Source organism: Chenopodium album, chromosome 6 (genome assembly GCF_948465745.1).
Source record: "Chenopodium album chromosome 6, dcCheAlbu1.1, whole genome shotgun sequence".
Taxonomy (NCBI): domain Eukaryota; kingdom Viridiplantae; phylum Streptophyta; class Magnoliopsida; order Caryophyllales; family Amaranthaceae; genus Chenopodium; species Chenopodium album.
The window spans coordinates 23,801,199-23,824,436 of NC_137839.1; the positions used below are offsets into that span (position 1 = coordinate 23,801,199).

Consider the following 23,238-nt stretch of genomic DNA (forward strand, 5'->3'; position numbering starts at 1 on the left):
TTTACGTAGGCGCACTTCGAACGACGCCTATAGTATATAAAACTAGAATTAGTAAGATCTCATAATTTTCTATCAATATATAAGTTCAGTATCTCTTTTTGGATAACAAACTCTTACATATTCTGTATTTATAACTTACCATACCATATATAAATTCTCATTCAAAATATTTTCTATCGGTTGAAATATGTCATTTTACATGTACCCCCTCCGTCCCAAATTACTCGCAACGTTTTGACTTTTTGCACTATTCACACATCTCACTTTGACCATCTTTTTTAGCTATTTAATTAAAGCCAGTGTAATCATGTAATATGTTGTTGGGTCTAGTTTAATGTATAGTTTTTTAATATAAACTTTTGATAGCTTATATAAGTATATAATATAAGATATTAACACTCTTTTTCTTTGGAAAGAAAACGTTTATCAAATTAATTAAAGAAAATTTTTAAAATAAAAATATCAAAAAAGGGGATTTTGTTTCATGATAACCGACTTACATACCTAATATTGATTGGAAGTTCCCTTTAGGTTTTCCTTGTGAGGGTTTCGTTCTAGTGTTCGACTAGGGTTTCCGTTTTCTTGGGGTTTTTCTAGATTTCTTTCGAGTTTCTTGATCGGTGATTGTTGATTGTTCGCTTTAGTTTACTGGAATGGCGAATTTAGACAATAATCTCTCTATCATAAAACCTGTTGGCAAAGAAGATGTTACCACGGATGCTTCAAAAACAGAGGAGATAGAGGAAGTTATTGAATGGGATGATAATGAAGAAGAGGACGAGGATCCTCGTATAGAGCTTGCTTTGGTAGGCAAACTATGGACGAATGGAAATGTGAATACTAATGCTTTCATAGCGACAATGAAGGATGTTTGGCAACCGAAACATGGCGTTGATATCTCAAACATTGGGAAAAATATGTTTATGTTCCAATTCCATAATTAGAGGGATAAGTATAAGGTATTCGAAGAACAACCTTGGCATTTCGACAGACATGCTCTGATCCTTGGAGAGACGACCGATTCGATTAAACCTTCTGAAACTCAACTCCACTTCCAGCCAATGTGGGTTAGGGTTTATACTATCCCTCTCAAGGGAAGGCTTAATCTGAGTAATGTGGAGAAAAGAGGAAATAAATTGGGATCATTTGTCAAGATGGATAACTCTACGCAGATTGGGATAGACAAATCAATTTCAATTCGAGTGCTCGTTGATGATCTAAAGCCCCTAGAAAAATCAATTAGATTAATGATGAGGGGAGGGATGGAGGAGAGCTTTGATGTTCGATATGAAAAACCACCTATTTTCTATTTCTATTGTGGGAGAATGGGACATGGGGTGGAGGATTGTGATGACTGTTGAGAAGTAGAGGAGAAGGTGGTTTCATATGGGGTGTAGATGAAAGTATCTCCATGGAAATATAAAACCAGTTTTAAGAGGGAAAAGAGTGGAAGGGAAGAAGAAAAGTGCACAAGAGAGTTGTTCATCACAAAGCCAAAAAAAACCTGTCGAACAACTTACCCATTCTGCAAAGGTGAGTGAGGTTGTTGATAAACTTGGAGTAGTTTAATTAAGCAGCAAGGAGGGAGAGAAGAATAACTCACTTTGCCAAAATAGTGAGATTTTTACTTTCAGCAGTGGCGACAATTTAAATAATTTGACTGCTTTTCTCCCTAATGTGAGTAAGGGGAGTAGTGGAAAGAAGGCTTCGGGAAAGGTGGGGAAACGAAACCCGAGAGACATGGATCATAGCATGGATGATGAAGTGAAACTATTAGGAGAAAAGAGAAGGAACAGTGATGAAGGAGGGAGCAATGAAAATCTAATGGAAATAGACGATATTGATAGTAGCAAGAGGAGAATTGTGTCTCAAATGGTAGATCGAGTGGCAAGCCCCACCAATAGTGTTCTCGGTGAACAATGAATTACACCCTCTCTTGAAATTGTAGAGGCCTGAGGAGCACCTCTGCAATTAATGCTATGAAACGTGTGGTGTTTCTAGAGAGCCCCCAACTGGTGTGTTTCTTTCGGAGACACGTTTGAAGAGGCATGAGCTTGAAAAAATTAAATTTAAGTTGAATTTCAATTCTGCCTTGATTGTTGAATGTGTAGGTGAGGGTAGAAGAAGGAGAGGTGGTGTAGACACCCATTTGTGTCTCCCCAAAACAAAACCTGGTGATAAATACCTTTCACGTCGAATCATTATCGAATGAAGTGAAAGTATGGAAAGTCTAATGTTGCGGTTAGTTTTTATATAAAATCTCCCTTTCTGTTTTCGAAAACCTACTCTTTTTTATGAAAAAAGCCAATCCAGTTTAGTTTGTTCCATAACAAGGGTCCAATAATAGTGTAGTTTGATAGGGCTCGAAACGAGCTTTCCAAAGATATATTATAAGCCCAATTTCGATAAATAATGAGGAAGTTATGGCCAAATTACTAAACTGGGCCCGGTTTGATCTTTATATGCGGCCCAATGATCTAGAGGAGGCCCTATTATGAATTATCATTCGTATTGCAATTAGGATTGATTATAGTCTTCTAGAATCTTCTAGAAGGTTCTTTTGAATCCTATGGGGTTAGGATTGATAATTATGTTTTATGAGTTTTATTTGGAATAAAAGAAGTGTTTTATGTGAAATTACGATTTTACCCGTCGTACGGACTTTTACTACTTGATTTTATCAAAAAGTAGAAAATGCGTGGGAAAACCTTCTGCGTCGCCAAATGACAGGCTGTCGCCTGGCGACGGACCCTGTCGCGCGGCAACAGATGCTGTTGTTGGCGACAGAGGCGTGTTTAATTCCTTTTTGAAAATTGATTCTTTTTATCAATTCCGAACTATTTCATTATAAATACCGTCCTTAGACCTCCGTTTTTAATCATCAACTCTCATCAAGAATTTCTTGATTTTCTCTCTCTCTCTTTCTAAACCAACCCTTTTCAAACAAAATTCCGCATTCACAAGATCTAGACACACCTATCCAAGTTTGAAGTTGCCTTCGCCCTAGACGTGAAAGGTTTGATATTTCTGAGGGTTTGGTTCCAAATCTCTATTTTAATTATTTAATTTAATTGTTTAATTTTATATTTTCGTTCCTTGAAGTTACTAACGTGTGTATTTTGTTATTAGAAAGAGGTACGAGGCATCCAAGTAAGTGCTTTAATTGTTTAATTGATATTATTGTATAGAAATCATGTTTAGGTTGTTATTTTGATCCCTAGTATCATGTTAGGATGGTTTTCCTAGTATCATGTTAAGATGCTTTTCTTAGTATGATGTTTAGGGTAAGAATAAGTTTCTTAATTATATCAATTATTGTTTTTATGATGCTTCCTATTGTCTTTCTTAATAGCATGTTAGTATCCTGTTAGGGCTAAAGCTTTGATCTTTGGTGTTTAGTGGCATGCTAGGGTTTGTTATTAATCTTGTTAGTATCATGCTTAAGATCTTACTATTATTATTATGCTTTAATATGATTACATTAATCATGATTGTTATTATGATTATGATTATTATTGTTATGATTATTATGTTGCTTGATATTTATTGTTATTGCTTTATCACGCCTTTTATGCATGTTTAAAGGGAATTGGTACTTGTAATCACTCTTAATAAGATAATTAATAATCTTGTTTAGCGATAATACGATTATAATTCAAGTGATCGCCAATAATAGTTTTATTTGTGCATTAATATTCAACCAACATAGATTAAACAGGTTTAGGGTTAATCTATTGATTGCATGTTAGTCAGAAAACACACATGAATACGAGAAGAATAAAGTAGAGGCCTATTATTAGGGCAGGCTCTTTCTCTTTTGGATTGGATTTGTACCTTCATCCTCGAACTTCCAGTCTTGGTTCCAGACCTATTGGAGTTAACGATCTCTTAAATTGTTAAGGGGTGCAGTGTAACCTTCACCATGTGAACAGTTTACAAGTTCCTAAAACTTGTTGGCAACTCTTTTGCTCTAGCTTCTTTCCCTTTGGATGCCACCATGCTTTAGTGTATGATCATAGTGGGGTTCAAGTTTGGGGTAATTCTTGAAATATTCCCTACAGGCGGGCTTGCGCTTTTGTGGAAAACCCTTTGGATGTGGTTGTTAGATCATTCTCCCAAAATCACATTGATGTTTGGGTTAACTCATCTTTGCATGATTGATGGAGGTTCACTAGTGTTTATAGGTACCCTGAAGAGGAGAATAAGTATAAGACAGAGATTTTATTGAAAAATCTGATGGATATGAATGGTGAACCATGGCGATGTGGAGGTGATTTTAACCTCATGTTACTTTCTAGTGAGAAGCAAGGAGGCTGAGACTTTTGTAATGAAGAAGCTGATATATTATATGATGCTATACAATTCTGTCAGTTCATTGATTTTGGATACATTGGCCATGACTTAACTTGAACCAATAATAGGGGGGCATTGAAAATGTATAAGAATGGCTTGATCGCTTTTTTGCTAATCAAGCTTGGAAGGACTGTATTGTAGATTCCTTTGTTACGCATCTGTCCAAGAGATGGCCAGACCACCTCCCTATATTATTATAAATTATAGAAGCCTTACACACTCCGAAGAAGAAGAAGAAGAAGGTACGGCTCCATCGCTTTGAGGAAATGTGGTTAAGGGATGAAAATTGTGCAACTATCATTGAAAATGCATGGGTTAGGGGAGGAGATATTTGCTCCAAAATTGCCTTCACCTCGGCAAACTTGAGTGCTTGGAGTAGGGAAAAATCTAGAGACTTTATTAAAGAGATGAAAGATTGTAGAGCGAGGATGGAGAGTCTTATGAGTGAGACTCAAACCGATGAGGTGACTGCTCAAATGCGTGCTATAGATGATAGGATGGATGAGTTGGAGCGGAGGGAGAAGTTATATTGGAAGCAAAGAAGCAAGAGTGGTTAAAAAATGGGGACAAGAATATGATGTTCTTTAATAATAAGGAAAAGCAGAGAGCATAGAGAAATCAGATCAACAAAATAACAAATGCGGCTGGTAATACTTTCTTCAATGAGGAACAGATTTCCGCGTTTTTGTGGACTACTTCTGATCTTTTCGCCTCCAATAGCCATGTTAAGGTTGAGCAAGTTATTGACAAGGTGGAGGTTAAGGTCACTGATCGACAACATGCTACATTGTCTGCCCCATTCCATGCCGAGGAGGTTCGAGAAGCCCTGTTCAAAATGTATCCCACAAAAGCTCCTGGACCCAATGGTATGTCTGCTATCTTCTTTCAAAAATTCTGGGATATTGTTGGCGTTGATGTTGTTGGAAAATTACTTGATATTCTCAATAATAATGGTGACATAGGCTCTATTAATAAGACTCACATTGTTCTCACTCCAAAAAAAAAATATTGCGAGTCTCTGGTTGATTATTGTAGGGAATACTTCAAGCGTTACCCCTAGCTTGAACCCCACTGTGATCATACACTTAAGTACGGTGGCGTCCAAAGGGAAGGAAGCTAGAGAAAAAGAGTCACCAACAAGTTTTAGGAACTTGTAAACCGTTCACAAGGTGAAGGTTACACCCCTTAACGATCCAAGAGATCGTCAACTCCAATAGGTCTAGAACCATGACTGGTAGTTCGGGGATGAAGGTACAAATCCGACCTAAAAGAGATTGAACCTGCCCTAATAATAGACCTCTACTTTATTCTGATCGTATTCATGTGCGCTTTCTGACTTACATGCAATCAATAGGTTTAACCTAAACCTGTTTATCTATGTTGGTTGAAATTAATGCACAAATAAATCTATTATTGGCGATCACTTAATTATAATCAAATTAACCCTAAACATGATTATTAATTATCTTATTAAGAGCGATTACAAATACAAATTCCCTTTAAACATGCATAAAAGGTGTGATCAAGCAATAACAATAAATATCATCAAGCAACATAATAATAATCAAAATAATAATCATCATAATAATAATCATCATAATAATAATAATAAAAATAATCATGATTAAAATAATCATGTTAAAGCATAATAATAGCAAGATCCTAGGCATGATACTAATAAGATTAATATATAACAAGCCCTAGCATGTCACTAAATATTAAAAATCAAATATATAGCCCTAACATGATTATATTAGGAAAGACAATAAAAGGCATCATATAAATCATAATTGACATGATATTCTTTACCCTAAACATGATACTAGGAAATTATTGTTGTCACCCTAAACATCAAATTAAGAAAAAACATCCTAACATGATACTAGGACTCAACATAACAACCTAAACATGATCTCTATATCATAATATCAATTAAACAATTAAAGCACTTACTTGGATGCCTCGTACCTCTTTCTAATAACAAAATAGACACGTTAGTAACTTTAAGGAAAATAATAAACAAACAATTAAATTTAATAATTGAAATAGAGAATTAAGAAAGTTTAGACTAGATTTGGGACCAAACCCTCAGAAATTAAAACCTTTCACGTCTAGGGCAAAGGCAACTTCGCACTTGGCTAGGTGTGTCTAGTGCTAATGTATGATGAATTGTGTTTGTAAAAGGCTAGGCTAGAAAGAGAGAGAGAATCAAGAAATTCTTGATGAGAGCTGGTTAGAGTTGATGAGATTTAGAGAGAATTGATGATTGTAGAGAATTGATGATTGAAAACGGAGGTTTTAGGAGGCTATATATAGAGAAAATCAGTCAGATGGATAAAAAAACGAATTAGAGTTTCAACGAGAATAAAATACGATTAGCGTCAGACGCTGGTCATTAGCGCTAGGCGCTGAAGGTTAGCGCCATGCACTAATGCTTGTCGTCAGGCGCTAATAATCAGTTTCGCGAATTTTTTATTTTTATGATATCTTTTTATCCGGAAGTCCAAATAAGGCATATAATATGTCGTTGGTAATCTCTTGAAGTCTAATTTCCAACCCAATTAGAATTAGATTAAAATATTTTGTAGATATAAAGATATGGCCGAAATAGTGGAACGGTGTCAGTTTTGGATAGAGTTTCATATCTAATTCATATCTTTTTCGTTATAGCTTGGATTTAATATTTTAATATATCATTGGAAAGATAATTTCAAGATATATCCAACCATATAAAATTTGGATACAGATTATGAGGCACGAAAATAAAATCTGACTGTATTCCACTTCGTACAAGACAAGGATTCTTAAAAGGAGTAGTTTTATTCCATTTCAAACTCTTTGAAACATAATTATCAATCCTAATTCCATTAGGATTTAAAAGAACCTTTAGAGTATTCTAGAAGACTATAATCAAACCTAATAGCTTTAGGAATGATAATTAATAATAGGCCCTCTTCTAGATCATTGGGCCGCATATAAAAACCAAATCGGGCCCAGTTTAGTATTTTGGCCATAACTTCCTCATTATTCATCGGAATTGGGCTTATAATATATCGTTGGAAAGGTCTTTTCAAGCCCTATCCAACTACACTATAATTGGACCCTTATCATAGATAAAACTAAACTGGAATGCACTTTTTCATAAATAAGGTAAGAAAAGAAATATTTTCAAAAACAGAAAGAAAAAATCTTTTAATAAAAACATCCTCATCACTAGAGTTTTCACACTTTCGCTTTGTTCAATGATCATATGACATAAAAGGTATTCATCACTGGGTTTGGTTTTGGGGAGACATAAATGGGTGTCTACAGAAGCCCCCACATGGACTAAGTTTGGAGAAACGCAAGTTTCGAAAACAAAAGTCAAAGTATCGATAGGGAAAGAGAATGATTCATAACGTTCTGCGACCCTAAATCACTCTTGTAACGCCGATACCTGCAAACGCGTATCTTGCACCGTCGAGCACACGTGTTTGTTACCGATTTGTTGTGACGATCTTCCGCAAACTAGAGAATACCGCCTAAAGACTGCTAAGCCTGTAACCGCCTCAAATTTTCGTTGTGATACTCTTCGAAAAGATCATTGCTTGTTGATCCTTACTGATGTTATGCCAGTACATCGACGCTTTACTGCTTGTGAACCAGTATGTCGGTGCTTGTGCTGTGATGACAATCCTCATTTCTTTTGGTATAGTTTCCAACACAACTCTTGTATGATGTATGACAATCTGATTTAGAGAAAGTTGTCAAAGCCACGTAACAATCCATCCTTGGAAATGTTCCCACGATGAAGCGACAATCCGTATCTCGAAAAATTTGCAAAATCAAATTTTTGGGAAAAGTAGCCAATGCTTTGTAACAATCTGTCATAACAATTTTGCTATGATCAACAATCCACATCTTGGAATATAACTCTTGAAAGCAATCCACCTAGGAAATTTGCCAACGCTATGCGACAATCCTTTTAGGAAAATATTGCCACAATTGACAATCCGCATCTTGGAACATTTGCAAAAAAAAGTCGACCGACAATCCACTTCGAGAAAATTTGCCACTTACTGAAATGAATGACAATCGACGTTGAGGAACCTTTGCCGAAATTTATGATGAATAAAGTCCTACAACAATCCTTTAGGAAATTTTGCTATAAGGAACTGGGTGTATGACAATCCAATCTTGTAAAACTTGCCAGCGATGACAATCCAAACTTGGAAAAACTTGCCAAACAAAGAAGGAGCACGACAATCCACAATTGGAAACTTTGCTAGGGATGACAATCCAATCTTGGAAAAATTGTCGTTTGAAGAAGATGCGCGACAATCCATATTTTGGAAATATTGTTAGTTGGAGATGACAATCCAATCTTGGAAAAGTTGTCATATAAGTGATGCGCTTGCTTTTGAACCGATGCCTTGGTGTTTGTAATGAGCCAATGCTTAGGCGCTTAAGCTAAGTGAGACGCTTTTTTGTCAGTTCAGTCACTTACTACGATTGTAATCGAGCCGACTACTAACCATGTCAATTTTCTTATAGGGTCTAACTAGCGTACCAAGGAACCCGAAATTGTTGTATGAGGTCGAAATAACTGCTCTGAGTGGTTAAGCGTTCTGTCGCTGCTGAAATATCGCTGGCGCCAAGAATTGGCTCTATCGCCAGACGTTGGGATCTAGAGTTAGGCGCTGCACTCTGTTGCCAGGCGCCAGATGTTGTTGCCGGACGACATCCTTGTCGTCTGGTGCTGGAGTCGGGTCTTCCTTATTCTGCTCTTCTTGCCGCTAGGATGCACCTTTATTTATCTTTGACTATAGGACTTTGCTAATCTCTTTAATTATTTTAGGGTTGACCTAAGGCTTAGCGTTGCTTGAGTAATTGACTTGAAACGACTCAAGGTATAAACTCGACTCGCTGTGATTGACTCAAGGTTGACTCGTCTCGAAGTGAAATGACACGTATGACTCATGACCCGTGTGTGCATTTTATTGTGATCATGCGGCTCAAAAATGCAAAAAAGCAAAAATTTTCCGTCATTTTTGTGGAGGGTACCGACTTTCTCCCAAAAAAGAAAGACACAAAAAAGAGTTAAAGTGAAGTTTTTTTTAAGATGCATGTTGAATGAGCTTAATCCGTTAAGTTGTCTCTCACAGTACAAGGATTGTAACATCTTAAACTATCCTAGTTGACTCGATAATGAAAGTATTTAGATAACTTAGGCGCGGAGGCTAAGTACTTCATACTTCGATGCAATGATGATAATAATTGATGAGTGATGTTGATATGACAAGGCATGCTTCAGCGTTATGTTAAGATTTCATGACAAAGGGTTCCTAAGGGAAGGACTATTTGGTCAGGTATCTGTGATTTGTGTGATAGTGATTCTAAAGTTAGGCTGCAAGGGCTAAGTGTGTGGGAAAATATTATTATTACAAGAGTCAAATGATGGTGACTCTTTAGGCTAGGTAAGCTAATGATGTAAGGATTAAGCCCCCAATTCTAGTTCTAAATAAAAAGGGATGAGCATAGTGTTGGGATTTGGTGAGTCCGACTCACCGCGGAAACAACCCTGACCAAAGGAACCACTTGTAATTAATAAAACCATAAAGCATAAATAAATAAACAAAAGAAAAGGAAGAACGAATCATACCCTTGAAGCGAGCTTCGCCCTCTCAAAACGGGCTCTTATTTGAAAGCCTTGAGCACCGCAAATGTCGTGCCTCCAACGGTAGCCACCCACAAAGGACAAACACAACTTTTTAGGTCCGCTAACTTGGAGTTAGCAAGGTCTGACCAAAACCCAAGTGTTAATGGAGTTTAAGAGTTTTTCCAAAATATGGAATGCTCTTTCTAACTCCCACTCAAGCACTTTTCTCCAAATCCCAAGATTGGTATTTATAGAGAAATGTGGGAGTGAGAATTTCAATCCCATCAATGTGGGATCATGAAATTCCTCAATTTAATTTAAAGCTCAAATAAATTAAATATGCAAGCCAGTAATAAATCAACAAGTGTCCTAGTCATATGTAAAGAGGAGTATGGACCACTTGGAGAGGAGGGGACCATACTTGCTCCCTACTCCTTCCTCTCCTTGTGACACTTGTCCACACACAAAAGCAAGCTTCCTCACATGCTCTCCCATTTACCTGACCCTAGGACTCGGCCCATCACGCCCCACGCAAGTTGGTGCGGGCTGCTGATGCCGAGTGGCGCTGCTAGCAGCAGCGCACGCCAGCACGCCTCGCTTTGCTTGCGGGCTGCTGGCCATGGCTTGCTAGCATGCCTCGCACATGGTGCGGGCTGCTAGCTTGCCTAGTCCCCTAGCACTCGGGATTCCGATGCTAGGGGTATTTTAGTAATTGTTGATTTATTACTAATTTTGCGCGTCTCGTCTTTTTATTATTTTTGACTCGAATTCCGACGATCGGTTTCGACGCTCCAAGCTCGAATTACCAACGTCTAAATATTTAACACTCGGGCGACGAATTAATTTCTTCCGAATTAATTCGTCGAGTCGGTTCGTATATTTTGCTTGGGTGTGACCCGAAGGGTTCAGTCAAGATTAAGCTGTAATATCAATTATATTAATATTACTGATCGGAAGCGGCCTCCACCCAGGCATTCCGATCACTTGACCTTACTGAATATATTAGCTTTCTAATAATTCTGAACCCGCTATCAGAATAATACACTTGTTCGAAGGACACCATTCCTTTCAATCTCCCACTTGTCCTTCCGGACAAGTGTGCATTTAGTGTATAGCCCCTTCCTATGTCTCTTCATGAACTACAGAGTAAGATTACTCGTCATCTCTGTTACGTCCAGAAGTGTTTCTCAAAATCCGAGTTTGACTGTCAATAAGCAGATGATTTCTAAAATCCATCTGAGCACGGCCATGCATTTTCACAGTCTCGCTCTTCGAGAGGCCTTGTAAACAACAAGACATGTTCTGTATTGTTAGTAAGGGGACATTTCCAGTCTTGTAATGTAGCTTCTCTTACTAAGAGGACATAGCCGCCCGATATCTGTCGTTATAATCCCCAGTTACTAACATTTGGCGGATACCAAAGAGGACTAGTACTCAAACAAGAGACCTCCCACTATTCATGGTCAGGGAAAAGAGTTCCAATAGTAATAATGAGAAAAATACTTATGACGATTTTAAATCTCTTAAAGTATTCTCATAGGTCGATCCAGTATGGTTCTAAACCAATACCTGTACAAATGATTTATATCCTCATAGCACAAGAAACGGTTCTATAAATCATACTACACACTAATCTCTAATGGTCATTAATCGTCCACAAAAAATATAACCTTGATTAGGGATAATTTTCGATTAAAATATTCAATGTTCACTAAATAGGTGTTTCTTTATCCAAGCCATTGACTTGATACCCTATTTTGAATATTTATTAAAATCGAATGGACTCATTATTTAATTCTAAACCACAATTAAATAGTTTTGTGGAATATTTGGAAATATTTGATTCCACTATGAAACTTCACAATGTTTCATCTTATGATAAATGGTTTTTCCCAAATGTTTTAAGAGCAATACTCTTCATAAAACATTCATAGAAATCACACTCATATTTGATATGCTTGATTTCTTTCATGCAATTATGAATGTTGTCGTTCACTTATTGCATAGGTTTAGTTATAATTACTTTGCAAACCTTAGCATATTCATTATCCACCATTTCCATAATAAGATGATAAAATTTTGAGAGTGTTAATGGATTTCATGTGATTCAGGATTTATTGTCCAAGCAATGACTCCCACTCATTTTCATGATTTGAGACCTTCTACTTGACAACCTACAATCATCAATGTTCAACAACGAACTTTTCCATTTAATATCTATCTTATTATTGCCTTTAAGGCATTAATATTCTTAACATATGTTTTAGTAGACTCTTCGATGATGCCTTGCATGGATTTCACTCCAAACGACTCACAATGATTTGGAATACTCAAATCACTTACGATCATGGAAATTTATCTTAAATTTCCGCACATTATACATGGATGCATATCCATGTTACCATTCTCAAGCCACGACACTTCTTGCCTCGTGCTTATAAATGGCTTCCTTGCTAAGGATCTAATCCTTGTTAAGGTTTGTGCTTGCAACATCAAAACTCAAGTTGTATTTGTTTACATGCGTCAAGAACTCATCCAACTACTTATTTAAGTGTTATGGATGTTCTTGACTATAATCTAATGATCTAATACTTAGATTAATGTTGACTGGTATTATATACGTACTTCACATGCTCTAAGCAAGTAAGTCGTCTGACGATTCTATATCATAGCTTTACATGATGGATTTAATTCTAGAATGATTCTCAATTCTATTCCATCCATGTGACATTTAGCTCATTCAGTTACACTGAGTCTTGCCAAAATGTTCGCTATGTGATATGGTTGAAAGTCTCTTACTAGAGTCTTTCTTGGTTGACTTAGTATTTAGCCTAGCTTATACTTAGTTCAAACATTTACTTAGCTTCATACATATATGGGTCGAAAGCCTTTCAAAGTCCTTCATGTTTAACATGGTAAATTCCTTTACTCATTTAACTATTTAATTAAGTCTATACCATAGAACTTAATTCCCAAAATGTACTAAGTATTGTCTTTAGCTTGGTCCATTGTCGAAAATACTTTCAAATCTAAGCATTTAGCATTTGATAGTTGTTTCACAATAGAGTTCGTAAACTTCTCTTTGGACCTTTACTTTTGCTCCCACTAAACTTCTTGTTCATCAGAATTTCTATGTTTCTCCATAAGTCAATCATCTTATTAACTTTATGAGAAAACACGTTCTAATTCCTTCATGCAATGCTTCCTTTAATCCCATGACGGATTCCATGTGCTTGCTTTCAAATCTAGCATTATTTTGATTTTCAAAACCCTTAGACTATTCCATAGTCACTTCCAAGATCCTATTTTGGGAAGGCGGTTTTGGTATCTATTTTTCCATATTTCATATGTGCAATTTTGCTAGATCAATCACGAAAATACTTAAGCATTCCGATTGGTGAATAGGTTTTTATTAAAATAAACTCCTTGAAATTAATTATATCCTTTTCAACCAATCTAGCTATGTATGCATATACATTTCCATATTTGTTAGTTTTCTCCTTGAAAACTTATTTGCAATTGATGGATCTTTCATCCTTCATGCAAATTAATCAAGTTTCGAACATGATTTTCAAACATGGAGTCTATTTCGGATTTTCATGGCCTCTAACCATCATTCGAAATTTGGATTTGTCGTAGCTATCTTACAAGACATTATTCCTTTGCTTGTAAGTCTTAGTTTTATTTCTAACTTAATAGAAAATTTATAGGATTCAATCCAAGCCTTTGGTGAATTCTATACCTATACGAGGTAATTGCATCAAACACTGAGTTTTTAAGGCGCTTTCAAATCCCTTTTATGATGTTGATCTTACTCCAATATTTTTAATGTTTTGTGAGTAATGAATTCTCTTTTAAGGAACTTGTAAAGTCCTTTAGAGTATTCTTGATCAAGCATTCTCATGAAGTCCTTTAAGGTCTTCCGAGATTCTCAGTTCTAGTTTGTTGCTAAGCTCGATGGTCATCGAGTACATTTTCCTCCCACTTGTCGTTTTGGAAACGTGTTACTTTCCAGAACGACACCACTTAGAGCAACAAACATTATGTTCTCAATTAGAATGTGGAGGTAATGCCCGTAGTCTCACTTGAATGCTTACAAAGAGACATGTATATTGTCTTTGGGTAAAAGTTCGTTGTGAAACAAACAGTTAGCTCCCACTTGAGTTATCTTTAGTCTTTATTGAGCCATTCAGCTCCAACTAAGCCACCTAGCTCCCACTGAGCCACTTATCTCCCACTGAGCCTCTTAGCTCCCACTGAGCTAGTGAACTCCCACTGAGACTATGAGCCTTAGACATATAATTGAAAAGACTTTTACAAGTTATTTCTATCCATAACTGAATAGGGCGTCCTTTCTTAGCTTCGACATATTGTTTAGTGTAATATTAGTCATTTGTGCAAATATTTAAGAACTTTATAGAAAGGGTTGTGAACCATCATCGTTTGAGTCATTTTCCAATGAACATCGAGATCTCCGTGAGGACACACTATGTTCTTTGTGGAGTTCTTTATGAAAATTTCCATTCATAACTTTGAGATGGTCACGCTTGGCTCAAGCAAACATTGCTCGATCTAATCTAGAAGTTTTGATATCTTGCCAAGTAGATTTTGTACTTCACTGGACTCTTGAGCTACTCAGGTCAAGTTTGTTCACATTTGATGAATATAGAAATATCCTTCCAAATTCTTTGTGAAACGTTGAAGTAATTGATTCCTCTTTAGCCTTAGAAGTCAATTGTCTATACCAAGAACAATAGCTCTCTGCTTTGTCGGTTTCAACAACTAAGACTTGCTTGTCTTAGAATGTTTCCAAATCGAGCAACTATCAAGAGCCTATCTAATAGAATCTTGAGTACGTTCTTGTCAATATAACATTGCTAAAGATGTTTGGAACGCAAATCAAGCCCATGACTTGAACTTAGTGAGTTAATCATGTTAGGGAAATGTTTGTTTATAATCAAGCATTCTTGACTAAACGCTTGGATAACCATGCCATTCAAATAAATCTAGCAACTATTGCTCATTACTTTGAATGTGAGTCTTCCGTGTGTAAACGGATCAATTACTTATTATGGAACATAATAACCATTATTTGTTCTAGCCTTTGGCTTAAAAGGTCTCTAAACCAAACATACGACCTTACAACTGATGTAGCTCTTCTTGCTTCATTCTAAGCTTGTAAGTCGATAATTTAGTTTAACTTAAATATTTTGAGGTCACTATCATAGTGGAACACTCAAGCAGTATCCGATACTTGTGAAGATAACAAATTGCTAAGTTAACTACAATAACATGAACTCATGAGTTGAAATGGAATCTAATTCCTTTTCTTTGTTCCTTCTTTCTTATATTTCTTATCATACAATATCTCATAATCTTACTTTAAGAATTATTTCTTTAAGTACCTTGACTCTTATACTTTGTTAGGCATAATCAAGCACCTAGTGCGCCGTAAAACAAAGTTCCATCTTTTCCATTAATTCTTACTCGAATTACTACATCAATGAGTCCTACTCAATTATGTATGATGCGAAAAGATACATTGGTTGTCAAACATTGACAATCTTGAGTTTGCAACTCAATACCTCATGTTTTATCAAAACTACCTAGTATTTTGAATACATGATGTCCAACCTTCTTAGTTATAAAAGTCATTTATGAGAATTGTATTTTATAAATGCTTTTCCTGTCTTTGAGAACTATTCTCAAGGATTTCCTTTACCAATCATGGAAACAATATTATTTGATTTAGAATACTATAAATATAAGTGCAAAGTATAACCATTTATCAAGAACATAATAAGTTTGAAATTTAATAGCATTCATGCAAACTTCAATCTTATTAAACGTCTTATTTATGCATAAAAATTGTCCCTATTTGGCGAAAATAAGGTGATTCCAAGATCCGAAGAAACAAAGAGTGGTTAAGCATGCTTTGGCTTGTCTTAACACTCAATCTTCTAAGGTAAGCATTGCCTTGCTAATGGCTCTAAGCCACTCTTGGTTAGATAATCGGCGCATCTAATGCATCTTTGACGATGTATCTCTTTTTCCACGGTATGTGAGGACTCCTCACTCATACCGATGAGTTCAACCAAAACCAACGTGCACACCCGGTGTGCCTTATGAGCCTTGGAGAAGTGATGGCACCTCGCTTTGGCGTAGCCTACCATCACCCTCATTCGGTTGGTAAGTGTTGTTTTGGAAAGGCAAGTTTGACTCAATATTATTAGGGACCTAGGATTTCTATGTTGGTTGATTTAAATGAACTTAAATAATCATCGCAACATAAAGAAAACCTAAACATGCATCTAACGAATAATTCACATGTATATATAAGCATAAAATATAAAGAGAAATTATAGATGCATATTGGCAACTAGCATGACCCCTTGAATTCTTCAAGTCTTCAAAAGGTCTTCATTTGCAATTCAAGGCTTTGTCTTCCAAGATACGCCGTCTTCAAGACTTAACCAAACTATGCAAATACTAGTGTCTACGACTAGGAATAATCTAAATATTAAGGTACAAAAATACTTAACGGTGCGTAGACCGTATTTAGATTTACAAAAATACATAAAGGCACGTAGTCCGTATTTTCTATCCTAATCGGGTCCCACTAGTTGCCATTTCATGAAACCTGTGAGAGAGAATATACATTTCATTCATCCATTCACTATTTGTGAATGGCCCATGCTATTTACAATATCAAATAAGTAAAAAGCATTTAAACAACGCGCGCACTAGTGACTAATCTAGGTGGTTAATCCGATTAACACGCCTAATTAAATACTAGTCAAAGTTGTTTAACCGATTATGTAATTGACGTCATTAATAATTGAAGCTCCCACTAAATTCCGTATTTCCCTTAATTAATCCAATTAATTAAGTCGGTAGCACCCAAACTTGTATTAATAAAATTTTGCCAATGCCGCTCAAAACCAAGGCCTAGTTGTGAAAGACATTCCTCAAATTTCCTACGGGTAAAATCCTATGTTTTTAACTCATTACAGATGGTCTTTCCAGTGAGATGTTTTTTATGCATATGACAATAATGTTAATCAAAATTACGCACATGAAATACTTAGAACTTTTCGAGTCTCATCCACTCATTCTAAATCATTGCCGAAACAAATTCAGGAATTAAAAATAGAAATCCTCCCCAGTGGAGTCGCAAAAAAACTGTAGGGAATAATTTCAAGCTTTTAAATCCCACTAGCTTAAACCCCACTGTGATCATACACTAAAGTACGGTGGCGTCCAAAAGGGAAGAAGATAGAGCAAAAGAGTCGCCAACAAGTTTTTAAGGAACTTGTAAACCGTTCACGAGGTGAAGGTTACACCCCTTAACGATCCAAGAGATCGTCAAATCCATAAGGTCATGAACCAAATAAGGGTTTGGGGATGAAGGTACAAATCCAACCTAAAAGAGATTGAACCTGCCCTAATAATAGGCCTCTACTTTATTCTGCTCGTATTCATGTGCGCTTTCTGACTAACATACAATCAATAGGATTAACCCTAAACCTGTTTAATCTATGTTGGTTGAACATTAATGCACAAACAAACTATTATTGGCGATCACTTGAATTATAATCACATTAACCCTAAACAAGATTATTAATTATCTTATTAAGCGTGATTACAAGTACCAATTCCCTTTAAACATGCGATAAAGGTGATCAAGCAATAAATATAAATAATCAAGCAACATAATAATCATAATAATAATAATAATCACGATAACAAATATCATAATCATAAAAATCATAATGAATAATAATAATCATAATTATAATAATATTCATGTTAAAGCATAAAATAAGTAAGATCCTAGGCATGATACTAACAAGATTAATAACAAACCCTAGCATGTCACTAAGCAATAAAAAATCAAATCTTTAACCTTAACATGATACTAACAATCATAAATATTAGGAAGAAAATAAAAGGCATCATAGCAATCATATTTAATATTAAAATTACTCTAGACATGATACTAGGAATCATAATAACAATCTAAACATGATTTCTACATCATAATATCAATAAAAACCAATAAAGTACTTACTTTGATGCCTCGTACCTCTTTCTAATAACAAAATACACACGTTAGTAAATTCAAGGAAAATAATAAAACAAACAATTAAATTAAATAATTGAAAGAGAGATTTGGGACCAAACCCTCAGAAATTAAACCTTTCACGTCTAGGGCGAAGGCAACTTCGAATGTGGCTAGGTGTATCTAAGTCTTGCGAATGCGGAATTTTATATTTGAGAAAAGGCTAGTTTAGAAAAAGAGAGAGAGAGAATAATCAAGAAAATCTTGATGAGAGTTGGTGAATTGAAATAAGAATTGATGAAATCTCGTTATCGAAAACAGAGTTTTAATACGATATTTATAGAGAAAATCAGCCAAAAAGAAAAAATTAACAAAACAGAGTCTGGCAGACGCCAAACGAGGTTGGGGCCAGGCGCCAATGGCTAGACCCAGGCGCCAATGGCTGGCGCCAGGCCTGGTTCCAGGCGCCAATGCCTGGAGTCAGGCGCCAAACCCGTTTTTAATGCGTTTTTGTTTTTATCACATCTTTTGATCCGGAAGTCCAAATCAGGCATATAATACGTCGTTGGAAAGATATTAAAGTCTAATTTCCAACCCAATTAAAATCAGATTAAAATATTTTGTAGATAAAAAGATATTGCCAAAATAGTGGAAGGGTGACAGTTTTGGATAAAGTTTCATGTCTCATTCATATCTTTTTCGTTATAACTCGGATTTAATATTATAATATATCATTGGAAAGATAATTTAAAGATCTATCCAAACATATAAAATTTATATAAATATTATGAGGCAGGAAAATAAAATCTGAATATATTCCACTTCATACAAAACAAGGATTCTTAAAAGGAGTAGTTTTATTCAATTTCAAACTCTTTAAAACATAATTATCAATCCTAACTCCATTAGGATTTAAAAGAACCTTCTAGAGTATTCTAGAAGACTATAATCAATCCTAATATCTTTAGGAATGATAATTAATAAGAGGCCCTCCTCTAGATCATTGGGCCGCATATTAGGCTCAAACCGGGCCCAGTTTGGTAAATTGGCCATAACTTCCTCAATATTCATCGGAATTGGGCTTATAATATATTGTTGGAAAGGTCTTTGTAAGCCCCATCCAACTACACTACTATTGGACCCATATCATGAACCAACCAAAATGGATTGGCTGTTTTCTTAAAATAAGTTTTCAAAACCAGAGAGAAAAGAAAAGAAATTAAAACTATCCGCAACGCTAGACTTTCCACACTTTCACTTCATTCGATTATGATTCAACGCGAAAGGTACTCATCACTGGGTTTGGTTTTGGGGAGACACAAATGGGTGTCTACAGTTAGTGTGTGCTTGAGACTCATTGTATGTGATCGTGTATTTATTAATGACGCGACAAAAAACGTAAGTGGAGTAAGTGGAGGGTACCAACCTTCCCCAAAAGAAAAAGAAATAAAAAGACAAGTAAAAATAAATAGAATAAATAAGTAAATAAAATACTAAAGTGATGAATAAATAAATAAAAGAAAATAAAATAAATGATAAAGATAATAATAATAATAAAAAATAAAATAAAAATAAAAGTAAAAAAGTTGAGAATTTTATTAGGAGTGAAACTCTCAGAAAACTGAAAAATAAACGGCGAAGATAAAATACTATACAAAATCCGGATAGATAAGGAAAAAGATAAAAAAAAAACGCGTGGAGTGCAGTGACACGACACTGTACACCGTGTCACGGCAAAAGCCGCCGTGTCGCGGCAAAGATTCCCGTGACACGGTGGGATTTCCTGTGTCACGGTACGCGTATTCTACAGTGGTGTGGTTTACGCGTATGGAAAGATAATTTCTGAGTAGTTCCGAGCGCTTTTGCTATAAAATAGGACCATTATATTCACGATATGCATAATTACGAAACACAAAATAATCAGAATTTCATATTTCAATAATCATGTCTCAGAATTTTGATAATACATTGCGCGACTGGTCTTATTCTTTGACCAATGCTGACAAAAGAGAGTTAGAATTATTTCATGTTAGGGGTTTACTAGCCCTGCGACATGTAGCGATTAAACATGAGTTTCTTAGGGCAGCATTAGATTATTGGAGTCCAGAAACACATTGTTTTAAATTTGATTACGATGAAATCTGTCCCCTGCCGAAGGAATTCGGTGCAATCTTTGGATTTCCTGCTAGAAATCTTATTGCCATGCCTACCCTGCATGAATATTATTACGAAGATTTTGAACGCCATTTGAATCTAACAGATCCAGATTTAAATAGAATTGTATGTGGTAATGAGGTAGACTTAGAAAAACTTGCAAATTTATATTTTAATCACCCTATCTCTGAGTCTTATCATGTATATCGTAGAAGGGCATATATTTTTTGCATGTTTAGCAAGATTTTATTTGCAAACGGTAGGGTAGGAAATGCTTGTCTAGCGTTTGTGCGTGAACATGTCAAATCTGGGAGATCTCCTATGCCTACTGATAAGTGGTTTATTGGACAACTTATTGTGTTAATTTAAACCCGGTTTTGCGATCATTTCCCCTCTTTCTAACCCAATTTTTGAATGAAAATGTTTTGTCTCGGCTTTCCCCCTCTTGGTTTGTGTTTGTCCATGTTTTGCAGGTCTATGGACTCAATTTGGCAAGCTTTCGGTGCATGGTTTGTGTTTAAGGCAAGAGAATTAAAGAATGGAGAGGGCGCTCCAGCAGGAGCGGGCGTGCACCCCTCAGGAGCGGGCGCTCCGACCTTTCTGCCAAATTTCTGCCAAAGCTTCAAGAATTGCACACCCTGTGAGGAGCGGGCGTGCAGCCTTGAGGAGCGGGCGCTCCTGGCTGTGGAGCGGGCGCTCCTCGCTGGGAAATCTGTTTTCTTTGACGGATTTCTCTATGTGTTACGGGGAGTATAAATACTTCCTCCTTTATTCATTTGTAACCTAGACAGATATAGCCTAGTTTTTAGAGACTCCTCTTAGTTTGAAACATTCCTTTTAATTAATTTAGCTTAATTTTCATCAATTCAATCATTGTAATAGTTGGTTTCAAGTTTGTTTCTCAAGATTGGCACTTTGTATTCAACAATTTCAAGCCTCAATTAGTAACTTCCTTCTACTTTTCTCCATTTAATTTCTGATTTTATTTGTTGTTGCATGATATTTAAATCTTTTTAGTTCTTGATAATTTGTTATTGGATGATAGTTATTTCAATTGTTAATCATTTTTCCCCAATTATTGAAGAAGTTAGAACCCTAATACTTGTTTGCATGTTGATAAATATGAGTTGTGAGTAGTCTACTTGCTAGGGGTTGGGTGAAGCTCAACCTTTTGGGTTAATTATGCAAATGGGGGAGAAGCATTGATGCTTGTATTGCAATTAAATTGATTATATGAGATTGCTTGTTAGTTCTTCAATGATAGGATTAGCTACCCTTGATTTAGGAGCTCGATAGCATGATATGCTTAGTTTGACATGGAAATGTGAATGAAGCATGGAATTACTTATTGCAATTTGATTATGTATCTTCTATTGCCAAACTAATGAGGAATCCAAGTTTAGTAGTGTGAGTTATTTCCTAATTGCATGAGGTTGATCTTACATATAGTCCTTGCTATATCTTATCAATTTCACTCCCCGTTTGTCTATTTGCCTTGGTCGAGTGGATCCCATTCCCTAGTGTCCTCAATCCATTGATTTAGAACCATAGTTTGTTTGTCTTCTTGACGAACCCCAATTCACCATTGACTTCGAATTAGCTTAAGTGTTAAGATCTTTGGCAACCATATCCCGTTCCTTATAGACCAAACTCTTACTTGTCATTATGCTTGGTTTGTAAGGTGTTTGTTAATAAATGTGTTTGATTGAGTGTGGAATGTGCAACCGTTCTAACGCCCATCAAAATGGCGCCGTTGCCGGGGAACGGTGTTGTTGATTGCTGATTGATTACTTGAGTCTAGTTCACCATAAAATAAAAAAAATTTCAAAAAGATTGTTTCTTTTTTGATACACTTGTAGCCTTGGTACTAATTGCGTTTGTTGAGAGTGTATGCGCAGAACTCATAACAGGATCTTGGTACCTTACGATCCCGAGATTGAGCAAACTTAGAGAAGGAGAAAAAGAGCCGGTTCTAGGCCGTTTACTACTCCCCCAACTAGAGAGACCAATTTCGAGGAGGATCGAGATCAAATGGGTGACGCGGAACCACCACCTCAAAGACCTTTAAAGGAGTTGGGAACTCCGGGAGCTTATAGAGCTTCAAGTGGCATTGCTCCACCCGTCACTTAAGCCAATGACTTCGAGATTCGGCCCACGATGATAAATTTGATTGAAAGAAAGCAATATAGTGGAGCAAAACATGAGAGCTCTCTTGCACACTTGAACGAGTTCGAAAAATATTGCAACACAATCAAGGTAAATGGGGGTAACTCAAGAGTTTGTGAGACTAAAGCTATTTCCTTTTTCTTTGATAGGAAGGGCTCTTGAATGGCTTGATAAGGAGGTGAGGCCTAACTCCTTGAGAACTTGGGACGAGGTCACCACGGCTTTCTTAGGGAGATTCTATTCTCAAAAGAAGACGGCCGAGGCAAGGGCTTTGATCCAAGGCTTCCGTCAAAAGGCTAGTGAAACCATATATGAGGCATGGGAACGATACAAGGAATATCAAAGGGAGTGCCCTCATCATGGAATTCCGTCATATCAAGTGCTTCAAATTTTCTATGGGGGCTTGAGCCCACAAGGAAAGACTAGCTTGGATGCGGGAGCGGGTGGCCCGATTATGAACAAGACGGAGGAGCAAGTCATAGAGATAATTGAGGATGTGGTGAGGCACCATATGGATTGGCAAGAAGGAGAGAGAGATTCTCTAAACAAGGGAGGAAATGCGGTGTACTCCGTTGATCACCTTAATGCCATCAACAATTTGACTTCCCAAATCGCCAACCTTGGAAAGGAGATGACGTCCATTAAGGAAAAACTAGAGACCTCTAGTTCAACGCAAGAGCATCCCTCCCAATCTAAGGGGAGAGGTATGAATTCTAACTCTTCTCCCTCTACTTCTAATAACATGCCTCATGGATGTTTGTTTTGTGAAAATTGTGGGTCATATGACCATGATACCTCTTCTTGTAATTATGATTCCCAACCCCAACCCCAATACGAAGATGGTAATGAAAATGAAAATGAACAA

General features: G+C 36.3%; 1 non-coding gene across 1 annotated transcript; it reads right to left on the reverse strand.

The window, feature by feature from the left end:
* Window positions 1–22,633: 22,633 nt before the first annotated feature.
* On the reverse strand, window positions 22,634–22,739 carry LOC145637745 (small nucleolar RNA R71). The gene has a single exon (XR_014114468.1). It is a non-coding gene; the product is annotated as a small nucleolar RNA R71 (small nucleolar RNA).
* Between the last annotated feature and the right edge of the window lie 499 nt (window positions 22,740–23,238).